Source organism: Otolemur garnettii, unplaced genomic scaffold, assembly GCF_000181295.1.
Source record: "Otolemur garnettii isolate 467f Iridium unplaced genomic scaffold, OtoGar3 scaffold00099, whole genome shotgun sequence".
NCBI lineage: Eukaryota > Metazoa > Chordata > Mammalia > Primates > Galagidae > Otolemur > Otolemur garnettii.
The window spans coordinates 7,018,853-7,042,891 of NW_003852494.1; the positions used below are offsets into that span (position 1 = coordinate 7,018,853).

General features: G+C 39.7%; 1 pseudogene; it reads left to right on the plus strand.

Annotated features, from left to right (window-relative positions):
- The window catches only part of LOC100958203, a 37,480-nt pseudogene extending 15,349 nt beyond the window's left edge, over window positions 1–22,131 (plus strand).
- The last annotated feature ends 1,908 nt before the right edge of the window (window positions 22,132–24,039 follow it).

Sequence of the window (24,039 nt, forward strand, 5' to 3'; positions counted from 1 at the left end):
GGGTACAAGTGAATCTTTCTAAAAGCAGAGTATGAATGTCTTAACCCAATAACTAAGAAAATGATATGAAGGCTACGTTAACCAGTTTGATGAGAGTATTTCAAATTGTATATGAAAACACCACACTGTACCCTGTGATTGCATTAATGTACACAGGTATGATTTAATAAAAAAAAAAAAAAAAGAAAGAAAGAAGGTAGCTGCGATTGTCTCATTAGTTAGAAAAATGAGTAAATCAACACTCAGGTCTCAATATAGCAATCCAGACCCAAATGTGCAAGCCACAGCCGTACTATGTGTTTACTGGAAAGAAATTATCTTTATTTGCATCAAGAAAGACACAAAACCCTCAGAGTCAATGATTTTGAAAATTAAGTGGATTGATGAAGAACAAGACTATAATCTTCCAATTAATTCAAAAGCTATGTGTTGCATGTCTATTGTATACTGACCAGCACTCTGGGATGCAGTCTACACCCAATAGGACCAGTCCCTGATCTCACAAAGGTTAATATTAGGGCTAGGCTGAAGCATTCTTTGGGAGCAAGGCCATCTGGTGACAGCACTGTACTTCATGCTTCTACTGTTTCGTGCTTTATTGAGTGACTAGCAAATGACTCCCATACATTCTCATGTTTCAATTAATTACAAATGCTCAGACTTAATATTAAATAAGTGAAAGGGACTAACATGGTAGGGACTAGACCTAGATACAAACTCAGATGCTTTTAGCAACACAAGTAAGTACGCCTCGAGGATTTCTATTTAAGACCTCCAAATAAGAAAATGTCTCTTTAGAAGTCTTGTGGATTTTTCTTTTGTACATTTTGTTTTATTTCTGTTTTATAAATGGCTATCAACTCACTACAGGAATGGCAAACTCATTAAAGAAAATATAGACTGCTCAATGACGAATGTGACAGGTGTTTCAGAAACTATTTTAAGTGTATGTGTCACCCATTAGTGGAAGCAACAACGCACAAAGAGCACAGATGCTTTACATGTTTCTGCTAGAACATTCCCTGCAGACCTTCTTCGGTAAATACATAAAAAAACACTGGGTAGCCTCTTACTACTCACACTAGAAGGCTGCCTCCCAAATGTTCCCAGAAGGTGTGCAGAGCTTGGAAGTGTTTGGAACAGCGTTTTTAAATCTCATTTACTCACCAGCTTGACGGAGTCTCCCTCCATAAAGCAGCACGAGCCACCTGCGTCTGGCTGTTGAAGACACTGCCCACCTGGGTGGTCCTGCAAGGGAAAAGGGGACTCCCGTCACAGACAGGTTCCTGGTGACGACTTCATGGATCACAGGATGAAAAGGTAGAATGGCCTCAGGGTCCCCTCTATTCCCTCTCCTTATTTACATTTCAAGATGGCAGGCCGTGTATTGGGGTCTTATTCTATGAACAGATTCAAATCTGTCTTTTTCCCGACCAACCCTCCATTGCTGTCCAGTTCCTGGGGCTCCCTTCATGGGGCAGCACCTCAGCAGATGGGGTGTCTGCTGGGAACAAGGCTTGAAGAGGGGGTGGCATCTGAAAGGTCTCATCTCACATTTCAGAGAACCAAAGGCCCATATTTTGCATTTCAATTACTTATTTTCACTTAGTCTGAGGCTTCATCTTCAGAGAAAATTCGCCCTTTTGTGGCAGCTTTGGAGGATAATTAGGAGGCTCAAAACCAAATGAATGAATCATCACAATATTTTAAATTAAATATTACCCGGTCTAGACACATGAGAGGATTTTCATTATTCCAGGACACAAATGGGCAGAGATTTCAATTATGTCTAACAATATCTCCTGCTTTTGACATTAAATAGTGCCTTGGAAATAAAAATGAAATTTACTCCATTGATGCAATTTTGAGAACAATTCATCTACTTATTGCCACCAGTAGCATTGCATTGTTAGCGGTCAATTAAAGGTATTAAAAGACTTAAACTTATAAGTAGTCAAACTTAATCTCAGTAGAGATATTTGTTTCAATCATAAAAGGACAGAACGGTTGCTTAAACATTGAATGTCAAGATAAATGAAAATAGGCAACTGGACAAAAATTGTACATAGATTTCATAGCAGCATTATTTATAACAGTCAAAAAGCGAAAAAAAGAAACAAACAAACCCTAAATGTCCATTAACTGATGAATGGATAATGAAAAGTTATAAATTCATACAGTGGAATCGTGTTTGGCACTGAAAGGATATTAAGTACTGATGGATACTACAATGTAAATGAAACTTGAAAATATTGTGCCAAGAGGAAGGAACCAGATACGAAAAGCCACACACTGTGTGGATCCTTTATGAGAAAAGTCCAGAACAGGCAAATCCACAGAAGCAGAAAGCACATTAATGATTGCCAGGAAGTGGGGTCCTGGGGATGTGCAATGAATACTAACGGGAACGGGGTTTCTTTTGGAGGCAATGAAAATGTTCTAAAATCAGATCCTGGTACAACTTTGTTAAATTTACTTAAAAAAAAAAGTAGATTTTGCACTTTCACTAGGTGAACTGTGTGCTGTGTGAATTGTATCTCAGTAAAGTAGCTTAAAAATTGGATGCAAGATAACACAGTGACACCATCTCAATACCACTTGCATAACTTTAAAAAAAACTCATTTACTTTATGTTTTAAAGTAAAAATAAAATCCTCTCCTATATACCTGTGCACATTCAAATCTAACTAAAGTCTTACCTGGTAGTGGAATTAGTATTGTAATTTGTAATTAGCATTTGATTTCTCTCTCCTTTTCTTTAATTTTTCCTGTTGACAATGATTCCCTTGAGGGAAATGCCATCAGGAAACATATATCACTGTGGTATTTTTAGGCCAACAAGCAACAGGGTAAATCTTCTGGTCTGTTCTTTTTTATATATGACTTTGATGTCAACCTTGCAGTGAGTGTACTCCTCACAGATTGGAAATAAAGGAAACACATTTTCACGGATGCCAGCTCCTAAGTGTTAATGCCAACACTTACATTAAGCCATTTGTTTCTATGTTCTCTTGAAAATAATCCAGCCATTTTTAACCTCATGATTCTGAGCTTTACAACAGAAAAAGCAGTTAATAATAGTAATGATAGCCTGCACTCATATGGCACTTAAACCATAGGCAATTGTATAACTGCTCATTTAATTCTCAAAATAGCTCTATTAGCTTGATTCTATTATTATGCCCACTTAAGTGGAGATAATGTGGTTTAAATTCAGTTTTGAAAATTAAAATATTAATTGTAATGACCCGATTAGCTTGATTAAAGGATTTTAAAATGAAATGTGTTTTTTCAGGCTCTGCCTGTTAATTCAGCTACATTTGGAATTATATGAATGTTTTTTAATCAATAAAATTCATTGTAGGGGAATATCTGATGATACAGATTTTAACCTATAGATGCTGATTTTTTTTGTCATATAAAACAAAACAACCGCCTCATTCATTTCAGTAAGAATTTGTGTTTATTCAACATGGATCTTTTCCTATTATTTACACTTTTAAGCTCAATTACCTAACCTGCCTTATAAACATTTGCGTAATGATTTTCCTAGGTACCAGCTGAACTTTCCTCCATCTTTTTGGGGGCTAACCCTGAGCCTGCTGACCATGATTCCCCAGATACATGACACAGGTGGGTCACGTTACTTCTCAAATGGTGATTATGATGATGAAAAAGTAATATCACATGAGAAATGCCTTGTTCCATGCCTGCAACACAGGAGGTGCTCAGAGTTTCTTTCTGTTTCTGCCTATAATGCCAACCAATGGGCACTGAGGCCATGCAACTTGTTTTGGGAATTCCCTTAACTCTTGCAGCAAACTCAATGAGATGCATTCTAATCATGTCCTCATTTGGCAGATGAAAAGACTGAGACTGGGAGTAATTTTCTTGGGGTTATAAGCACTATTGAACTTGGAAACCAGAATTCAAACTTGGACGTGACTGTGTTGTAGACTGAATGTGTCTCCTCAAAACACACAGGATAAAATCCTACCCCCAGTGTTGATGTCACAAGTACGGCCTTTGGGAGGTGATTAGGTGATGAGGCTGGCATCCTCGTGGGATTATTGCCCTATTTATAAATAAGACTCTGGAGACCTCTCCAGATCCTGTCGCTGTGTGAGGAGACAGAACACGGCCATCTGTAGCCCTAAGAGGGCTCTTCCCAGAACCTGACCATCCGGCACCTTGAGCTCAAACTTCCAGCCACCAGAACTGTGAAATAGACATTTCCATTGTTTATAAGCCACCAGTCTGTGGTAACTTGTAACAGCCAGAACTAAGATATTGCCCAAAGCCCAAGCTTTTAACTACCACGCCCCATTCCCACCCTGTGGCACACACACAGTGCTGGAGCTGGTCCTCTTGGCTGCACCCTCAGCTGCTATATCTGCTTCACCCTTCCGGAAGAGCCTTTCTCCCACTATAGACCAGACATGGCACACACGCCTTCCCAGCTTCCCCCACAGTTAAGGCTCATAACCTAATGGCAGCCAGTGAGATGTGAGGGGACCTCTTCCTAGCATGTGGGAAATTCTTTATCTTCTGCAATAAAGATACAGAGACAGACAGAGGGACCAGGCACCTCCCATCCCCAACTACCGCTCTTCTCAATTCTATTGTTATGTAAAATTGCCAAAATCATCCTGCAGTCAGAATAGGGTAAGCAAAGCTGCCATAACCAATAGTCCTCTGATCTTAGTGATGTCAAGTGATATCCCCCTCATTGTGCCTCTGGTCCACTGAAAATTGGCTGGGGCTTCTGGTCTTCATTGTCAGGCTGGCCTAGCCTCCTCAAGAGGTTTCCATCTCAAGTATTGCCATGTCTGTTGTCAATTATTTATTCTATTGGTTTCTGGTTGATGTTTTTAAGCTAGTGGGCAGAAAGAACCTCAGAAGTTTTGTTTTTTTCCTTTAATTTAATTTTATGTTTTACTTTGACAGATAAAATTGTGTGTATTGGCTACAAAACATGATGTTTTGAAGTATACTCGCAGAGGGTGGCAAAAAACACGTAACACATTTTAAGAAAGAAAAAAAAACTGCATTAAAATTACTATCCTCAAGTCACATTCAACTTTGGCAATTACAAGACATACAAGATACAATATTTAAGATAACAAGACACTATCAGTATATATTGAGTGCTACAATTTTAATGCAGTTTTTTCCTTTCTTAAAATGTGTATACATTTTTTGACACCCTCTGTATATTGTGGAATGACTAAGCTGGCTGATTCCACATATGAGGAATTTTATAGATATACAATAGTAGATCTAATTAGAAACTATGGACTCTAATTTTCCCTTTTTGTATTTTGCATATTTGAAATTTGTTTGACGCAAACAAACCAATAACCTTTAAGGAATTTTTATTAGGTATAACGATATCTTCTCTGATAACATAAGTTACCCCGAGCATTTTTCATCCTGACATAAAAACGTGTTTTCAGGTTCTGTTTTCCCCGACCATTTTCTTGCCATTTTGCATGATGTCCCAACAGTACTTAAACCTCTTTCTGAAGCTTTCTGAATCCTTTCTTCTTTAACTTTCAGGGATATACACTTAACAGTGAAATTTACCTTCCATTTTTCTTCCTGTGCACATCACAAGAGCATCTTTAGCTCATCAGTTTCTCTGGATAATTTCAACTCAGAAGAACTGAGCATCATCTGCAGACTTAATGATTCTGTTGAAAAAAATCTCTCCTCCAGAACATTTATTGTAAAATATTAAACAACACCAATCTGCAGGCACGTTTGTCTGCAATTCATTATTCAGCATCATTCCCTTTGCTTTCTGCTAAAAAATGAAATATTTCCTGCTGGCAAAATGTCGATCCTGAGCCCAGATAGTTAATAGATAAAGCATGTTTGGATGTCAATCACTGTCTGAGCATTTTTGAATAAAATCTAAATTAATTGGCTGCACTTGCTCTATAGTTGCTACATACCCTTTTTCATAGAATAAATGAACAATTTGCTTGTGAAATTTAATAAAAGCAAATAGCACTTCATTAATGTCTTACATCAGTGTTGACATCTGTCCCGTCAGCCGATATATCAAGCTAGGGCAGCTGAATGAATATTTCATGGGACTTTTCTAGGGTGGAAGTGACCAATAGCCTGAAAATTGGAGTACCATTGAGATATGTTTGATAAATCTTTCTCTAGTGATGGGATCTATTTTGAGGATGTATCTTTACTTGACTGTGTTTTTATACTTTCTTTCCCTGATATGGGTAAGACATCAGTAATTCCAAGGGTATATATGATTTTAGCAGGGACTGAGTACATAGTTCATACAACATGCTATGTTAATAGACCCTCATTACCATTATCAAAAATCTCATTACCATTATTCCCATTTTACAGTGAAGGCTGATGGAGACCGAAATAATTTAAAGATTGCCTTAGAGTCACTGAGTAAGTCTAAGAGGGGAGATTAGAACCCAAGCCCCGTGGAGCCTTCCTTCTTTCTCTTACATCCCCAATCTGGGTGGTGCTACTGAACATACAGGATGGAAGAGAAATATTTGATATTTTCTTCAACACACACACACACAAAGAGAACAGGTGTTACAATCCTCTTCATGCTGGCAAGTATCCTGCTTGGTGACATCAAGCAATCACTTAACTTCTCTGATTCCCAGTTAACCACCTGAAAAGGGAGAGTAGAAATTAAAGAATCACCTTATGTAAGTATTTAATTAAAGTTAGAAAGCTAAAATTCACAAAACTCAAGGCTGGGCGTGGTGGCTCATGCCTATTATCCTAGCACTCTGAGAGGCTGAGGAGGGTGGATTGTTTGAGCTCAGGAGTTCAAGAGCAGGCTGAGCAAAAGCGAGAAACTGTCTACACTAAAAATAGAAAAATTAACTGTGCGTCCTGGTGTCACCTACAGTCCCAGCTACTAGGAAGGCTGAGGCAAGACAACTGCTCACACCAAAGAGTTTGAGGTGGCTGTGAGCTATGATGACAACATGGTGCTCTCCCCAGGGCAATAGAGTCGAATGCTGTTCAAAAATTAAAAAAAAAAAAAACACATAAACATATCTTCATGTGGGTGTAATAAGGTTCCAAAGATATGAAGGACTACTATGAATGTAGTACTACTTAGTACTACTACCAAGGTGTAGAAGAATACCGTAGCTATTTCCCGGTGGCTCAGGCCAGGGTGAGCTCTGCTAAACAATCTGCTCCAAATCTTTAGTCCTGGGAGTATATTTACTAGGATATCTTCAGTGATTGCTCCAGTTTATAGCCCCCCCAAAACACATACCTACTCTGCCCTGTCTAGAAAGCTGTGGGCAATCTTTTCTGATCTGTTAGAATGCAGGCGATGTACATAACTGTGTGTGCATGTGTGTTTTCACAGATGTGCCCACATATTCCAGATTCCCAGAGTGCCTGGCACAAACTGAACGTTACATAAACATTTAGGGAAGGGATTAATGAATTCATGGAATCCAAAGGCAAAAACAAAAATCCTATCCAATATCACATTTTGAAGCCATTAATGCTTACTATATTTTAAAGTACCCTCTAGAAAGGAGAACACATTTCTGATGATTACTTAGTGTTTGGGGGTGGATTTCTATTTAGGAGAGAACAACAACGTGAGATCAAACTGCTGGCGCTTCTGCCTGTGCTGAGAGGGAGGAGAGAACAGGTGTGTGCTCCACTTGTATTTACCCAGCCCCAGACATTGTTTCCCCAGATCTTGTTTTTTCCTAAGCTCTCCTCATGCTGTGACTCTTCCCTCCTTCAGCATCCCTAAGTCTTTATGTCAATACATCAGCTTGGGAACAACTCAACATGGCGAGAGGATCAAAAGTGTTTTATTTTCGATTTCCAAAGCCACTGGGAACAGCACTTTGAGAAGCCAAAGTGGGAAGATCCTCAAGGCCGGGAGTTTGAGATTAGCCTGGGGAGTGTAGTGAGACTCTCTCTCTATGACAGATGCATCCATACCAGCCAAAATATGTTATTTGAAGCCTCGAGATGGGAAGGTGCCAGCCAGGGTATGTGTGTAAGCAGAAACAGGGCACACGGAGGCAGATCTGGGGGACCTTGAGAGGTAAAAGAATGAATGGGGTGGATGAGCACGAACCAGCACAGAGGACGGAGGTCAGTGGTCAGTGAGTTGACTGACAGAGCGACTGAGGGAGGGTGGCATAAGGAGAAACCGTCTGCTGGATTCAATGTTGCTGCAAGGTCGGAAAGACCACACTGACACAGCCGTGTGGCCGCCCAGCAGCCCCACACTCTCAGCATGGGCAGAAAGGGTCCCCGGAAGCCCGAAGCCAAAGCCATCTGCACCGTGAGTCGCAGAACTGAATGTTATTTGTTCATCTTCAGGAAAAAATAGAGAAAAAAAGAAAGAAAAAAACAAATAAAAAGTTATGAAAACAAGGAGCTGAGTATAACATTGAAAGGTAACATTATGAGGTACTTTTGAACAAGACTGACGACCTTAACTGGGAAATATCAGTGTTTATCCCCTGGTCCTCCTAAATATCCGTGCTCTTCCAAATCCATTTCAATCCTGTCTGCGATACTGACGCATGAGGCAATAGCCTTCACTGCAGCAAAGTGCCAGCACCGTGCTTGCTTCCAGGAAAATGAAGAAAAATGGCCAAATCCGGGAAGCGAACCAGGATTCTGACACCCAATCCAACTTCAGAAAACAAAACAAAACAAACAAAAAAACACCAGACACCCAGAGGCATGCATGTATACACAAAACTGCGAACAACTGGTTTTTAAGATATAAAAATGAAATTCCTTTAACTTAGGAGATGTGTCCCCATGGCAGAGGCGGCTGAGTTAGCACTGGGGCTGCAGGGAATGGACTTTTATGGGAAAACTCACTAACTTTTTTTCTTCTTAATACTAAAAACCCAGACTTGAATATACTCTTACCTTGAGTTTTAATATTTCTAGAATAAAATGTTTTAAAATATACAAATATAAAATATTCCACTTACACTTTAATTATTCTCTGTCCTTATCTGGGTTTAATTTTCTTGTAATCACTTTTCTCTTTCTGATGCATAAAGTAGACTTTTTGTTTGTTTGTTTTATTTTCCCCTTTAGAATGTAAACGCATGGGGAATAGAGTCTTTATTTGATTTGCTTGCCGCTGACTAAATCCCCAGCCTGGAGACGAGTGCCTGGAACACAGGGGCAGTTTAGCGGATGCTGCCATGGTTTGTTACACTGAGTACCGGTGTTCCCCAGAGCACAGGTCCAGCTCCATGAGAAAGTGTGCAGGGAGGTGATAACTTTGAAAAACATTGTGCTTCACCTCTTCCTCTTAGAGACTCACAAAGCATTTAATATAATTGAAGTACATATGAAGTAATCTAAGTAATATATTGATGTATGGATGTCTCCTTGAAACACCGTAAAACAAAACCTGTTTATTTTTGAGGAGTCCAATTACTTGACTACAGTCACATCTTCCAGAACGCCTCTTTATACAACATGCTGAACTGGAGTGAGGTGGTGGTGGCGCTAGCTTGCAGTGTGGAAGGGGCTCTGTCACAGGTCATGTGGCAGGGTCCAGGTTTGGCTCATGTTGAGATGTGACAGGGGCAGGCAGGTGGGCACCAGGGATGTGCAGTGTCAGTAATGTCAGCCTGATTCCCATCTCACTAATGGTCCACTCACAATGTGCAGGTGTAGAAGAATATTGTAGCTATTTCACCGTGGAAATAATGATTATTTTCTGCCCCCGGAAAAGCCCCAAGTCACTGCCCTCTGCCTTCAGAGGAAGGGTAGAAGGAGAGGCGTGGGCATGAAAGCTGGGTGGGAAAAGGTGTCCCTGGCAAAGGAGCTCCCCACATGGCGCTGTGAGGTGATGCTTCCGCTGGAGCATGGTTACACCACGTTCCACCTGCCTGGGCGTGGACTCCCAGGTGTGTTTTTGCTTTTGTTTCTAAGTTACCACCAGAACTTGGAGATTATTTTTATGAAACTTACCAGAGAGGAATGAGACCAAAAGGCTTTTTGCCTCGTGTTTCTATCTCATCCTAAAATATCTCAAAAGTGTTTCCAGAAATGCTGGAATTTGGAATCTTTTCTATTCCTCAGCCTCCCACTGTGTGCAAACTACTTACCTCTGGCAGAGAGAAAACTCACCTGGGGATAAAACAGGAAAGGATAAAAAGCTAAAAATACAAAACAACAACAGTAATAAGCAAAACTTTTCATAGCTGAGTTTGTCTCTCTTAAAATGAAAATTACAGTCAATTCAGTGTTTTCTCAATATAATGTGCCTATGCCTTTTTAAAAATAGGCTTAATGGGAAACGGTGCTCAGCTAAACTTGATGAAAAACAAAAATATAAATTAACACTGCTAAAGAAATTACACGGGATCACCCTGAAACACCAGGTGAATGCCAGCAATTATACTGCTATGCAACACGTGAGCAGGACCACAGGAAGACGTGCCAGCCTCCACCTCCACCATGGTCGTATCAAGCCACAGAGGCAGAGTGGCACTTCCGCTTGAGCTGGCCATGCAGTGCACCTTACAACTTTGGGAGAATACTAGCCTTCTCCAAAACCTAAGGCCACCCCCCATCTTGTCCAATGCCTTTCTGAGCTCACTTGCCCCTCTGAACAAGAACATGTAGTTAGAAACAAAGCAATACCTGCCCCACACCCTGCTCCCCTCATTAAGCACCATGGCCCTCGGGGTCACCTTGAAAGCCTGGACACCGTCTACGCTGGACCCTGGGAAACAAACCTAATTGATACATTTTCCAGTGTGTCAACTTGGTCCTGCAGGAACCTGGGGAACTAAATTAAAAGCTGTGTTTCACATTTTGGATGAGATGTTAGTTGTGTCTTTATTAAAATGAATGAGACCGGCAGCCCAGGCAGCCAACTTCAATTTCTACCCGTCAGCCTGTACATCCTGTCCAAAGTGCCAAGGGAGAAAATGCTATTTCAGTCAACGGCAATCTTTTAAACTTTAATAATATTTTGTTTGAAAATAAATAATACAGGTCCTAGATGATTTGAATCTCTCTATCACATTACTTTTCATTTTCACTTGAAGATTATTATCGTGTAACAGCCACCCTTGTGCCGTGCTTATTCTTTGCCATGGCCTTCCCCAAGGGCTCCCCCATTGCTAAGGTATTTACTTCTCTGGACAACCCTATGAGGTAGGTGCTATGGTGATCCCTCTTTCACAGACAAGAAAACTGAGGCACAGACCTGTTAAATAATTTGACCAATGTGTCACAGCCAGTAAGGGACTTATCCAGGATATAAACAGAGGGAGATTAACTCCAGTCTGGGTTTTTAACTCTACAACAATGCCCCACAAGTGTTTGCATGTTAGAGATGCCTGGCACCTCTTTTAAAAAGCACCCATGTTGAGGCTGATTCCAGAAAAACGGATCGAGAGCCCTTGCCTGTGTGTGATTATGTAGGGTAAAGACTTTAAAACAAGGCTCTGTCATTGCTCTCTAACCCTAAGGAGAGAGAGGGAATGGGGCATTTCAGTAAAAAATGTAACTTCTTTAACCCATTGTAGTCCTCATCTATAAAGTGGGTAGTCCTGGCTCCCACCTGGTAAGGTTGTTGTCTGTTGTAGGCAATAAATGTAGGGTGACTACCTATCCCAGGGTCCTCAAACTGAGTGGGCTTTGGGGACTTGGGACTTTCAATGCTTAAACCAACATAGTCAGGAACAAACTGGGACTAGCTGAGCATCTAAGTTAAATGTATTGATGTCCTCACATCCAAACACACTTTACCTGGCACACAGGAGTACACAGTGAGGAGTTGGTATTCAGTCAATGTTCTGCAAATTTCTATATCACCTTAAAATTTTTCCACATGGATCTAAGGAATTTTCAAAGCAGAAATGATCCAGCACTTTTGAAGGTCATAGGAAGACTAGTGTGGGTGGAACACATTAAACAAGAGGTTTCTTTTGTTAGTCTCAGAGGTAAGAAGGCAAGATAAATACAGGAAGCAGTGCATGGTGACAACGATTCAGCATTTTCAGATCAGCTGCACCACAGCAGCATGCCTTACCACAAAAAATGAGAAGTGAGGTGATGGTTATGTTAATCAGTTTGATTAAGAATTCCTTCACCAAAAATAACAGCAGTATTTTCCATATTATTTCTAGATAAACCACAAAACACTTATTTTTGTAGCTTTTCCAGGTTTTATTTATAAATCAAGATGAGGCAGTATATAAAGTCATGGAAAAAGATAGAAGAAAATAGTTAAGTCAGTGGTCAGTATCCATGGCCTCTGATTCTGTGAATCATGAAACAGAAATGTTCAATATACGCCAGCTAAAAAGCTAATGGAGAATAAGGTCGACAAAGGAATGTAAACAGCAACAACCTGATGCAGAGTAACAACGGCAGGCTCTTCCATTCAAGCTTCAACTGTCACTTATTCCCTTAAGTTCAGTTGATACAGACAAAATCTACACTGAAATACTCATTTGGTGAGCTCATAAGCTTCTCTCTGGTAATTTCTTTTAACTGTCCACAGATTTTTAACAACATATTTAAAATTTCTACTAGCTTCAAAGGTCAATCATTGGCTTTATTGTGACATTTTATAAATAAATGTAATTTACCATATCAACAGAAACAAAAACAAAGACCATATAATACCCTCAATAGATGCAGAAAAAGCATTCGATAAAATTCAGCATCCTTTTCTAGTTAGAACACTTAAGAATATAGGCATAAGTGTCACATTTCTTAATCTGATTGACTCTGTCTACAACAAACCTATAACTAATGCTACACTGAGTGGAGTAAAACTGAAAGCTTTTCCACTTAGAACTGGATCCAGTCAAGGTTGTCCTCTATCACCACTACCACTCAGCATAGTGCTAGAAGTTCTAGCCAACATAATCAGGCAAGAGAAGGAAATAAAGCACATCCAAATGGTGGCAGAGCAGGTCAAAGTTTTGCTCTTTGCAAATAATATGATTTTATACTTAGATAATCAAAAAGCCTCAACCATAAGACTCCTGGAAGTGATCAAAAATATAGCAATGTCTCAGGATATAAAATCAGTGTCCACAAAGCAGTAGCCTTTCTACATGCCAATAACAGCCAACATGAGTAGCTAATCAAGGCCAACATGAGTAGCTAATCAAGGACATAATTTCATTCACAATAACTTCAAAAAGAAAAAAGAAAAGAAAGAAACACCTAGGAATATACATAACAAAAGAGGTGAAAGACCTCTACAAAGAAAATTATAAAATGCTAGGAAAAGAAATAGTGGAAGATATTAATAAATGGAAAAACATACCATGCCCATGGGTGGGAAGAATCAACATTGTCAAAATGTCTGTACTTCCCACAACAATCTACACATTCAATGAAATACCCATTAAAATAATATCATCATACTTTCAAAATTTCAAAAGAAATAAATCTTTGTTTTGTATGGAACCAGAAAGACTCTTGTACAGTCAAGGAAATTCTTAGGAATAAAAACAAAGCCAGGGGTATTACCCTGCCAGACTTTCAGCTATACCACCAGGCCATTGTGATCAAAACAGCATGGTATTGGCACAAAAATAGAGACATAGACATCTGAAACTGAATAGAAAACCATGAGATGATACTAACATTTTACAGCTGCCTGATTTTAGATAAAACAAATAAGAACATATACTAGGAAAAAGAATCCCTATTCAATCAATGGTGTTGGAAGAACTGGGTAATCACATGTAAAAGACTGAAACCGGACCTGCACATCTCACCATTTATAGAAATTGATTTAAGATGGATAAAAGATTTAAATCTAAGGCATGAAACAATAAAAATACTCAAAGAAGTGTGGAGAAAACACTTGAAGATATCGGCCTGGGGAAATATTTTATGAAGAAGACTTCTGTGGCAATTGCAACAACAATAAAAATAAACAAACGGGACTTAATTAAACTGAAAAGCTTTTTTACAGCTAAAGAAACAACAACCAAACCAAACAGACAACCTTCAAAGTGGGAAAAGACATTTGCATATTATGAATTGGACAAAAGCTTGATAATTAGGATCTACAGAGAACACAAATTGATCAACAAAAACAGACCCAATAATCCCATATATCACTGGACAAGAGATCTGAATAGAACTTTCTCTAAAGGAGACAAACGAATGGCTAACAAATATATGAAAAAATGCTCATAATCCCTAATCATCAGAGAAATGCAAAACAAAACTACCCTGAGATATCACCTAACCCCAGTGAGAATGGCCCATATCACAAAGTCTCAAAGCTGCAGATGTTGATGTGAATATGGAGAGAAGGAAACACTTTTACAGTGCTGGTGGGATAGCAAATTAATACAACTTTTTTGGAAGGAAGTATGGAGAATCCCCAAAGAACTCAAATTAGACCTCTCATATGATCCTGTAATCCGATTACTGGGCATCTACCCAGAAGAAGAAAAATCATTTTATCATAAGGACATTTGCACTAGATTGTTTATTACAGCTCAATTTGCAATCGCCAAAATATGGAAACCGCCTAAATGCCCACCAACTCAGGAATGGATTAATAAGCTGTGAGATAGATAGATAGATAGATAGATGCGCCAAGGAATACTATTCAGCCATTAAAAATATAGAGACTTTACATCTTTTGTATTAACCTGCCTGGAGGTGGAACACAGTCTTCTTAGTAAAGCATAACAAGAATGCAGAAGCAACAATCCACTGTACTGAATTCTAATATGAAAGTTAAAGATGAACTAATACAAGGGAGGTGGGGAGGTTAGGAGAATAAGCAAGTGTGAAGAGAAGAGGAAAGAGGGAGGGATATGGGGAGTCACCGTGTATACCTCTGGGTGGGACACAATTATAAAATGGACTTTATCTAACAAATGCAATCAGTGCAACCTAATTCTTTGTGCCCTTACTGAATCCCAAATAATATCTAAATAAATAAAATATAAAACAAGCAAAAAATAAATAAATAAATTTACTTATTTATTAATTATTTTTCCAGCCTGACTAATTCCTCATAGTCAAGCTGGAAAAAAAAAATAAAAATTTCATGTCAAAGAATAAAAAAAAGAAAAAAAGAAAACACCTGACATTGAGCAAGTTTCATTCATTCCTCTTTGCACATTGTGGGGGAACTATGGAGCCTCTTACAGGATTTGGGTTGGTACTGGGTGATCTCTGAGTGTTCAGTGAAGGTGGATTTTCTCTACAGGAGATTATCAGGAGGTGGGAGTGATTCAATGATTAGACACCTTCATCAGTCTTATCTGGGAGGAGGACAGACTAGAGTAAGTATAATTGGTAAAAACAAATGCCATGGTCACTGACATTAGCTGAGAGCAAGGGAAATGGTTGGAATTTAGTGGCTTGGCAAATGCTTGTGTTTTGTCTGTGTTCTAACACCACTGGAGAGTAGTCTCATTATCATCTTAATCCCACATGGCCACAAAGTGGGCTTCTCTGATGTCTTTGAAAATATCCATATTTAATAGGGAGAACTCCCAGGCATACTTAAGATATCAAGTGTTACTTTTCCTTTCTTCACAGTGCACTATTAAAAGAATTCTCATTCTGAGCAGCTCCTGTGGCTCCAAGGAGTAGGGTGCCGGTCCCATATACTAGAGGCAATGGGTTCAAACCTGGCCCCAGCCAAAAACTGCAAAAAAAAAAAAAAAATTCTCATCCTGCCCTCATTAAGCTTACAAGCAGGAAACAAAAAAGGCATTAAGCAAGAAATTTGTCAATATAAGTAACTAATTCCTTAGCCTTGGGGTAAGTTTGATGGAGAATAATGTCAACAAAAGTCTGTATACTAAGGACGGAAAATCTACTGTGGAAGAGAGGGATGGACTGGGGCAACGAGCCCCAGAGAACACAGGTTTTGCAGTGATTCAGAAAAATCTATGTTCATACTTACTCAACTCCTATTTCTACATTGAAAAGTGAAGCAGGCATACAAAACTTGTTATATTTTAATGGTTACAATTAACAAATCAATTATACACTCAACTGTAATAACTGATTTTGAGATAATGATGTGTGTCCACAGGGGAGTCCCCTATACGGGTTTAAATCCAGAGGTTAGATGATTATTTAGTCCTTCATTTTTGCTCCTAATCCCCTAATAGCCCCTGAACATTCAAGTAGCATTACACATCTCAGGCTGGGTGGTCTTCATCAAGTGGATGTTGACTCAGAAACTTTCAGTAGAAACAGAATATACAGGAAATAAGTCATTGTTAAAGTACAAACTGTAGCGTCTTCATCTTCATCTGGAAACAGAAGGGTATAGTAGAAACTGATGCTTTAAACTTCTATCTATAATTAACTCACAGATGAACCAAATGGGTCACCTCTTCCTTACAACCTGAGAGGGTGAACGGGAATAAATATCCATCTCATTATCACTTTCCACCATGCATCTTCCGGTCCTGCATCTTGGCATGCCAGTTTTAGGAGTAACCCTGGAATCAATTAACAGTGAATTATTTATATTAACAGCTGCTACAAAGTGTTTTCCCAGCTGTTAATTCATGAAAGACATCTTGTTCTTTTCAAACTGTCCCCTCTGCTTTTGTAAGTGACTGAATTCATCACCAGCACGAATGGGATTTTCTTCGGTTTTCCGAGTATAAAGGGACACATCCACACAGAGTCCCTGGGCTCACTCTTGGAACGTTGAGATGTTGGTCCTTGCTGTGTAATTTCAACTATCTTCTTGCTAGATGGGACTCTCAACTGTCATGCTGTTGGATCTAGTCTAAAGTGGATCCACATGAGATAGGTCCTCCTTACTACATATGCAAACACTTTGACAGTCATTTATATAGATTAAAGTCACCTGTCCTTTCCATCATAAAGTGCTGCTTAGAAATACAACTCACTTTCATCATAACCAAAGGAAAAAGGACATCAGCAAGGCAAAATGATAATTATGCCTTCCAAAGAAATTCATAGAGACTATCCAGAACTTTCTATTGCTTACCACACCAAAACAAATCCATTTCTTTTAGAAGTTTCTTCATTCCCACGGAAGCAACCAGCTAATAGAGAAATTAATTTAGGAAAACACATTCAGTATGTATTAATATACTTACCTGATTCAGAAAGTAGGTTTTTTAATATGAGGATGATATGAGGATGTCTTGACTAGCCAGAAAAAGATAGAGACTTGAAGTCTGCATGGTATTAAATTCACTGACAACTTCAGAAGAGGGACTGCAATAATTTGGGATAGGAAAGGCAGTTAGGAGCTCCAGGAGATAGAGTCAAGGAAAAGTTGGGGCAAAGAGTATTTTTTCTGCCATAGATGAAAATCCTGATACTACTATGAACCACCAAAGACTGGTGACTTTGACATTATAAGATAGCATCCTTGACTTGGAATTTGAAGTTCTCTAGACACCATTATCAGGTGCAGCAATGGGGCCCCTGAAGGCTATGTTAATTAGTAGGATGAAAGCACTCCAATTTGTACAAATAATCAACACATTGAATCCCATAATGGCATAAATGTATTCATGATCTATGTACAAATGACTTAATTAAAATTAAAAAAAAAAGCAGAACCTAAAGATAGAACATGGCTGTCCAAAAGCGCCAACAATTTGGTGCGTAAGCACCAGTAAGACATCTATAACACTCTGCAGAAAATAACGATAACAATAGCAAAATAAGGAAGGGGCTTTAAGGATAGCCTATTTCTTTAGCATGAAGAAAGCTAGAATTTGTTGAATTTATGACAAAGCTCAAGACTGTCAACTTGTATTTGTCACAATATAGTTGAGAGGGAAATTCAGTATTTGTGTGTCTCCATGTACACGTGTGTGTGAAGTACAAACTAAACTGTGCCATACACTGTAGACAGAAAATATAAATAAAATTTCAAAAAAATATTTCAGAGGTTATTTCTGAGAAATGGTGATGAGTAATTTCTATTTTCTTATTTGTATATTTTTAAATGATGTCCAATCAAAACTGAGATTTGAAAGGCTGAAAATCTAACATTTTTTCAGAGAATCAACATGGCAATATGATTTAGAGAAGAGAGTCTTATATAGGTTCAGACCTAAGCATCTGCTCTTCTCATCTTTAAACAGATTACACTTAATATCCTACGTGTAAGTTAAGACATAATTTTGTATCTGATAGGGATATTTTATCTGCAGTTAAGAGAAAAGCTGACCACATTAGCTTAAACAAGGGAAGGTATAATTTTCTATATAACACGTGCTCCAGGAGTAGATAACTTGGATGCTGGTTTGGAAGCTCAGTACTATGTAGGCCAAGAGATTTGTTTTCCTCTGGGCTATTTCCTGATAGTCACAAAATGGCTGCTGCAGTTCCAACTCTTACAACTTTGTTCAAGGAAGGAATGAGAAGGAAAGTAGAAGAGGATTTAGTGTACCTGAAAGGCAAATTTCTTCCCCTCAAATCCAAGGCTGACATCCACTTCTGCCCATTCTGTGCACAGCATCCAGAAGGCAGCCAGGGAGAACCAGGGTAGGGGATGTACAATGGGCCGTCCACTGAGTGATCAGTCACCTGGGCTCTGTGCATGACACAAAGCAAGTGAATTATAATGTTTCTGTTACTCTTGTAACATTTTTAAAAGAATCACCTTTTCTCTTTTTCAGAAAGTTTCCCAGAAGTGCCATGCCCCTCCCCAGAGCATACTTGTGCCGCTTACCCTTTTCCAGTCATCGATACTTGATAATGAGCAGATTCATTTGCAACCTGTTCACACTACAGCTGAAGTCACTTTCTCCCAGATGTATCTGGCTGCCCTGCACATGAGTTGTCATCTGCTTGGGCCTGAATGATTTCTGAGGACTCCCCAAAGAGATACAGCCCCGAAGAGGTCCCTCAAACCCAGGGAATTTGCTGACCTGTGAACAGCAGTTCTTACAGGACCCACACAGACCAAAACTGCCTGGAAACTCATGATTAGCAGCTCTGAAATGACCCTGCCCTTCAAAGAGTGAAATGCAGGCACCTCCTTTACAAAAGGGCAGAAGTTGGTGGCAGTGTGCTTTCTTATCATCTGTTTAATTTATTCATGTTTTGATTCTTACCATCAGTCCAACAAGGTAGTTTTAAAATGCATGATCGGAAAACTCAGAGAATGCTGATTTTATTTGCTCATCTTTTAGCCATATAGAAAAAATAAAAGTATGAGCTGAGAGAAAGAAAATCCGAGTTAAAATCCCAGAGTTGGCATATATTTACCCATGTGATCTTTGTCAATAATAACAATAATTTACCAAAGGTCTGCCCTGTGCCAGGCAGCATGCTTAGACATTTACAGTCATTATTGTATCTAGTCATTACCTTATCTAGTCAACAACCTCATGAGGATTACTATATTTTCATCCCTATTCCCCATTATACAGGTGAGGAGACTGAGTATTGGAGAAAGGAAGCAATGGGTCCATTTCCATGCACAGAGAAAGAGCTGGGGCTATGCTCTGTGATTCTGTTGTACCCTTTGTATATCACCTCAGCTGTATACTGTCTGGCCCATGCCTTTGCTGTATGTATCCCCCGTGTCAGCTTCTAATTAAACCCATTAAAAATATTCCATTTGCCACATTTCCCCTCAGGGTCCAATAAAATGTCTTATTAATTCTTATTTAACATAATGCAGCACTTAGCTGAATTCTAGTTTTATATTCCAATTCTTTCAACCTCAGAGAAATGACTACAAAGCTCAAATGCCTCCCTGTCTGTATTATTGTCTGGGAGTTTAGCCAAATAATGTCTTTGAAGCTGAGGGAGAAGGGAATCAAGAAATAATGTTTGTTGCTTTGTTTATTTCTATAGAAGACTGATGTGACTGCTTCTTCAAGAAATGTGTATTTTCCAGGAGAAAAAGGGAGGAGGTATGAGACAGAGAGAGAAGGAGAAAGAGCAAGAAGAGATTTAGAGAAAGAGAGAGGGAGAGGGGGAGAAAAGAGGGAGGGGGAGAGAAAGAGAGAAATAAGAAGGGATTGAGAGAGAGAAGGAGAAACAAGAGGAGAGAGAGAGAAGGAGGAGGAGGAGGAGGAGAGAATGATTTACCAAACTCCAGCAGTCCCACATCACAACCTGTGTATTTTCTCAAATATTTATCATCAGACACCACAACCTATGCACATTAAGGTAGAAAGAAAACACATTAAAGTCTGTAAAGCACACATGTAGTTAATGAGGAGAAAATGAAGGGATATCTGTTACCTTGCACTTCCCTTTCCTTCTTACCTCTGTCTTGGGTTCTTTAATCAAACCACTTCGGACCTGATGGCTACCCAGATTTGTCAACACCAAAGCCTTTAGAGGTGTTCTGCTTACCTCTATTTTGAAAATGGTTTTTGTAGACACCCTGTAGGAAGCTCCACTCTGCCTATTCTGGTGACTTTCTAGATTAATATTTAAGAAAGCTTTTAAGGTCATTTTATAAAAAGTACACATACACTCTAATGTTTATAGCAGCACAATTCACAATTGCAAAGATGTGGAAACAGCCCAATCACCTACCAATATATGAATGGATTAATAAATGTGGTGTATTCATATCATGGAGTAATACTCAGCCATAAAGAATAAATGGCAATGTAATGACAACCCGGGTGGAACTGGAAGCCTTTCTTCTAAGTATGACATCACAAGAATGGAGAAACAACTGCATGCACTCAACACCAAACTAGAACTAACCGATCAACACTAAAGTGCACATATGATAGTAAGTCTTAATGAAAATCAGGCTGAGGGGAAGGAAAGAGGAAGGAGTGAAGAAATTCACCCCTATTGGGTACGGTACACACTATCTGGGTGGAAGGCACACCTAATTTTGATTCAACCTATAGAAAACAAATATATAAGCAAAACATATGTATGCCCTAATATTATGAAATTTTTAAAAAGTAAAACAAAATACAAAGAAAGCTTACAATTTCATCAAGAATGAGCCAATTTGAGAGCAACTGGAGCCAGACTGGGTCCAAATTGGGGTCTTCTGTTAAGGGGATGTATAGAGAAGGCCCGCTGCAAAGGTGAGGGGACCCTGACAGATGTGCCATCTGGGGAAATACACTACATTATGCAGCCTTCAATGCCATAACTACTGTGTCTCACTCTTGGTCAACTTTGGTGCCAACATCTTTGCCCTGGATAATGACTTACAGTCTCTGCTGGATGCTGCTGCCAACAGAGGGCAGAATGAATGTGTTGCTCTCTTGGATAAGGCTGCCACAATCCAGAATATTATGAACCCCAAGAAGGCCACCAGGCTGAAGGAGCAGGCTCAAAAGAATGCCAGGAGACAGATCAAAAAGTGTGAGAGGCTCCAGGAGAAGCATCAAAATAAGATGGCCTGCACCTACAGCAGGGAGGAATCTGGGACTCTTTCTTCTTCCAAGGGCATCTTCTCCAGTTCATCCTTTTCAAGTCCTGCTTCCAGCATGTTTAGATCACTTAAGGTCATTAAGGATACTTTCAAGATAAAATTCAAGAAGAACAAAGATACAGCAGAGTAAGTGGGAAAGGAAAGCAGAAATGGTCAGAGGAATGTGATGGAAATGTTCATGGAGGAGGAGGAAGACTCATTCTCAGAGGAACTCAAAAAGAAGCTCCAGTTCTCAGCAAAGGAGGACAGCGGTGTGCAGCATGAGTCCATTCTTAAACGTCCAGTCTAGGAAGCATTGTTTTTTGAACGAATAGAGTAATAAGTCCTGAAGTCATCTCAGACAGTAAGACAGAGTTGGAATTTAAAATGCCCAATGAATTGCTTTAAAGACAAGGATCAGCAGAGGCTGATGAAGCTGAGGCTAATGAAGAGGGAAAGGAAAATGGCCTTGAAGATGATCGGCCTTGGGATGAAGGTGAAGTGGAGTGAGAGGAAGATGTGGTTGATGCTACTCCTCTGGAGGTGTTGTTACAGTCCCAGAACTTGGAAGAATTCCTTTCCATTTTCATGAGAGAGCAGATTGACCTAGAAGTTCTGTTGCTCTGCTCTGATGAAGACCTTTAGAACATTTGAATTAGCAGCTGGGTCCCAGGAAGAAGATTCTTAATGGCACCAATGGAAGGAAACAGGTGCTACAACAACCTGGGCATCTGGTTGACACCAGCCTCTAATGGACAGAGTTGGGTCTAGAGGGTGAGCACTGTGATGATGCTGTGACCCACTGTCAGAATCCCAAGAAACACTCCCTCTCCATCCAAAGCCAGGCCTCTGGATACCTAGAATATCTAAGGATACCTAAGAACATCTAGGATACCTAAGAAAGAAGCCTAAACGTTACTCTGGGAAATAGGCTATGCACATTTAAATAAACCATCAATGAGAAACTCGAGGAAAGTTTGGAACAAGAAAGTGGCATTTCTCCATAATTATCTTTTTGATATTTTTGAATAAAGAAAGATTCAGAAGGATGACAGAAAAGGGAAAGAAACTTTCTTTACTTTTATAACTCTGGACATGTAGCTATAATCTCTCATCATATTAGTTTGCTGCTTACTTTCTAACTCTAGTTCTTTCCTTAGCTCTACAGCTTTGCTGGTTGGTGGACACTGAAGTTACCCATTGGCCTAAGGCTTGAAGTCCACTTAAATACATCTAATCCTTTAATAGATGTCTATATGTTTACAAGTAAGGGAAATGGATCTATAATACTCTTGCCTGAGAATAGGGACAGAGTGGCAGGTGGGGAGAGTGAAGAAAGAAATAAAACATAGTGTACCTGTTATGGACTGAATTTTACCTCCCCCCTCCCCAATTCACATGTTGAAATCTTAAGCCATAATGTGATTGTATTTGGAGATGGGACCTTTAAAGAGATGATTTATGGTTAAATGAGGTCATAAGGATGGAGAACTAATTCCATATGAATAGGTGTCCTTATAAGAATAGGAAGAGAAAGCAAGGATGAATCTCACAGAGGAAAGATCTACAAGCCAAGGAGAGAGGACCCAGGAGAAACCAAACCTACTAACACCCTGATCTTGGACTTTCAGATGCCAGAGCCATGAAAAACAAATATTTGTTGTTTGAGCCACCCAGTCTATAGCACTTTGTTATAGCAGTTCTAGCAGAATAATGCACAGGTAACACCTGAGCAAGAGGATATAGGAAGATAGAAAGAAGGATACAGAAAAAAACTTACTGGGCAGTGCCTGTGGCTCCATGAGCAGGGCGCCAGCCCCATATACTGAGAGTGGTGGGCTCAAACCTGGCCCTGGCCAAACTGCAATAAGAAAATAGCTGAGTGTTACGGCAAGTGCCTATAGTCCCAGCTACTCGGGAGGCTGAGGCAAGAGAATCACCTAAGCCTGAGAGCTGGAGGTTGCTGTAAGCTGTGATGCCATGGCACTCTACCCAGGGTGACAAAATGAGACTCTGTCTCTTAAAAAAAAAAAAAAAAGAATGGTGTTGTGGCAGGCACCTGTAGTCCAGCTACTCCGGACGCTGAGGCAAGAGAATTGCCTAAGCCTAAGAGTTGGGGGTTGCTGTGAGCTGTGATGCCACGACACTCTACAGAGGGCGACAAAATGAAAAAAAAAATTCTAGAGTCGGAACTGTAAAAGACAACCTAACCCACTTGTTTTTTAATAGGGAAGTAAAGGTCCATGGAAATCAAGTCAAGTAAATCCTCCCGACCAATTACAGGAGAGCTCCCTGCACCCCCTCCAGCCCATGTCAGTAGCTCTTCTCATCTAACTTAATGAAGTGTTGATATGAAATATAGCCCGTGACACCAATCACCATCATAAAGACATTTTCACTTTAAGGGTTAACTTACAGAGAATAATTGTTTGCCTTTTTACAAAAGTCAGTTATAACACCAGCACACCGACCACTGCACTCAAATGGGAAAGACCAAAGACCAAAGCAGCCAACATGGGAGGGGAAAACAACATCAGAAAAATGTAATAACAAACACGCCTTCGGCTCGGCGCCTATAGCTCAACCGGCTAAGGCGCCAGCCACGTACACCTAAGGTGGCGGGTTCGAATCCCCAGCCTGGGCCCGCCAAACAACAATGA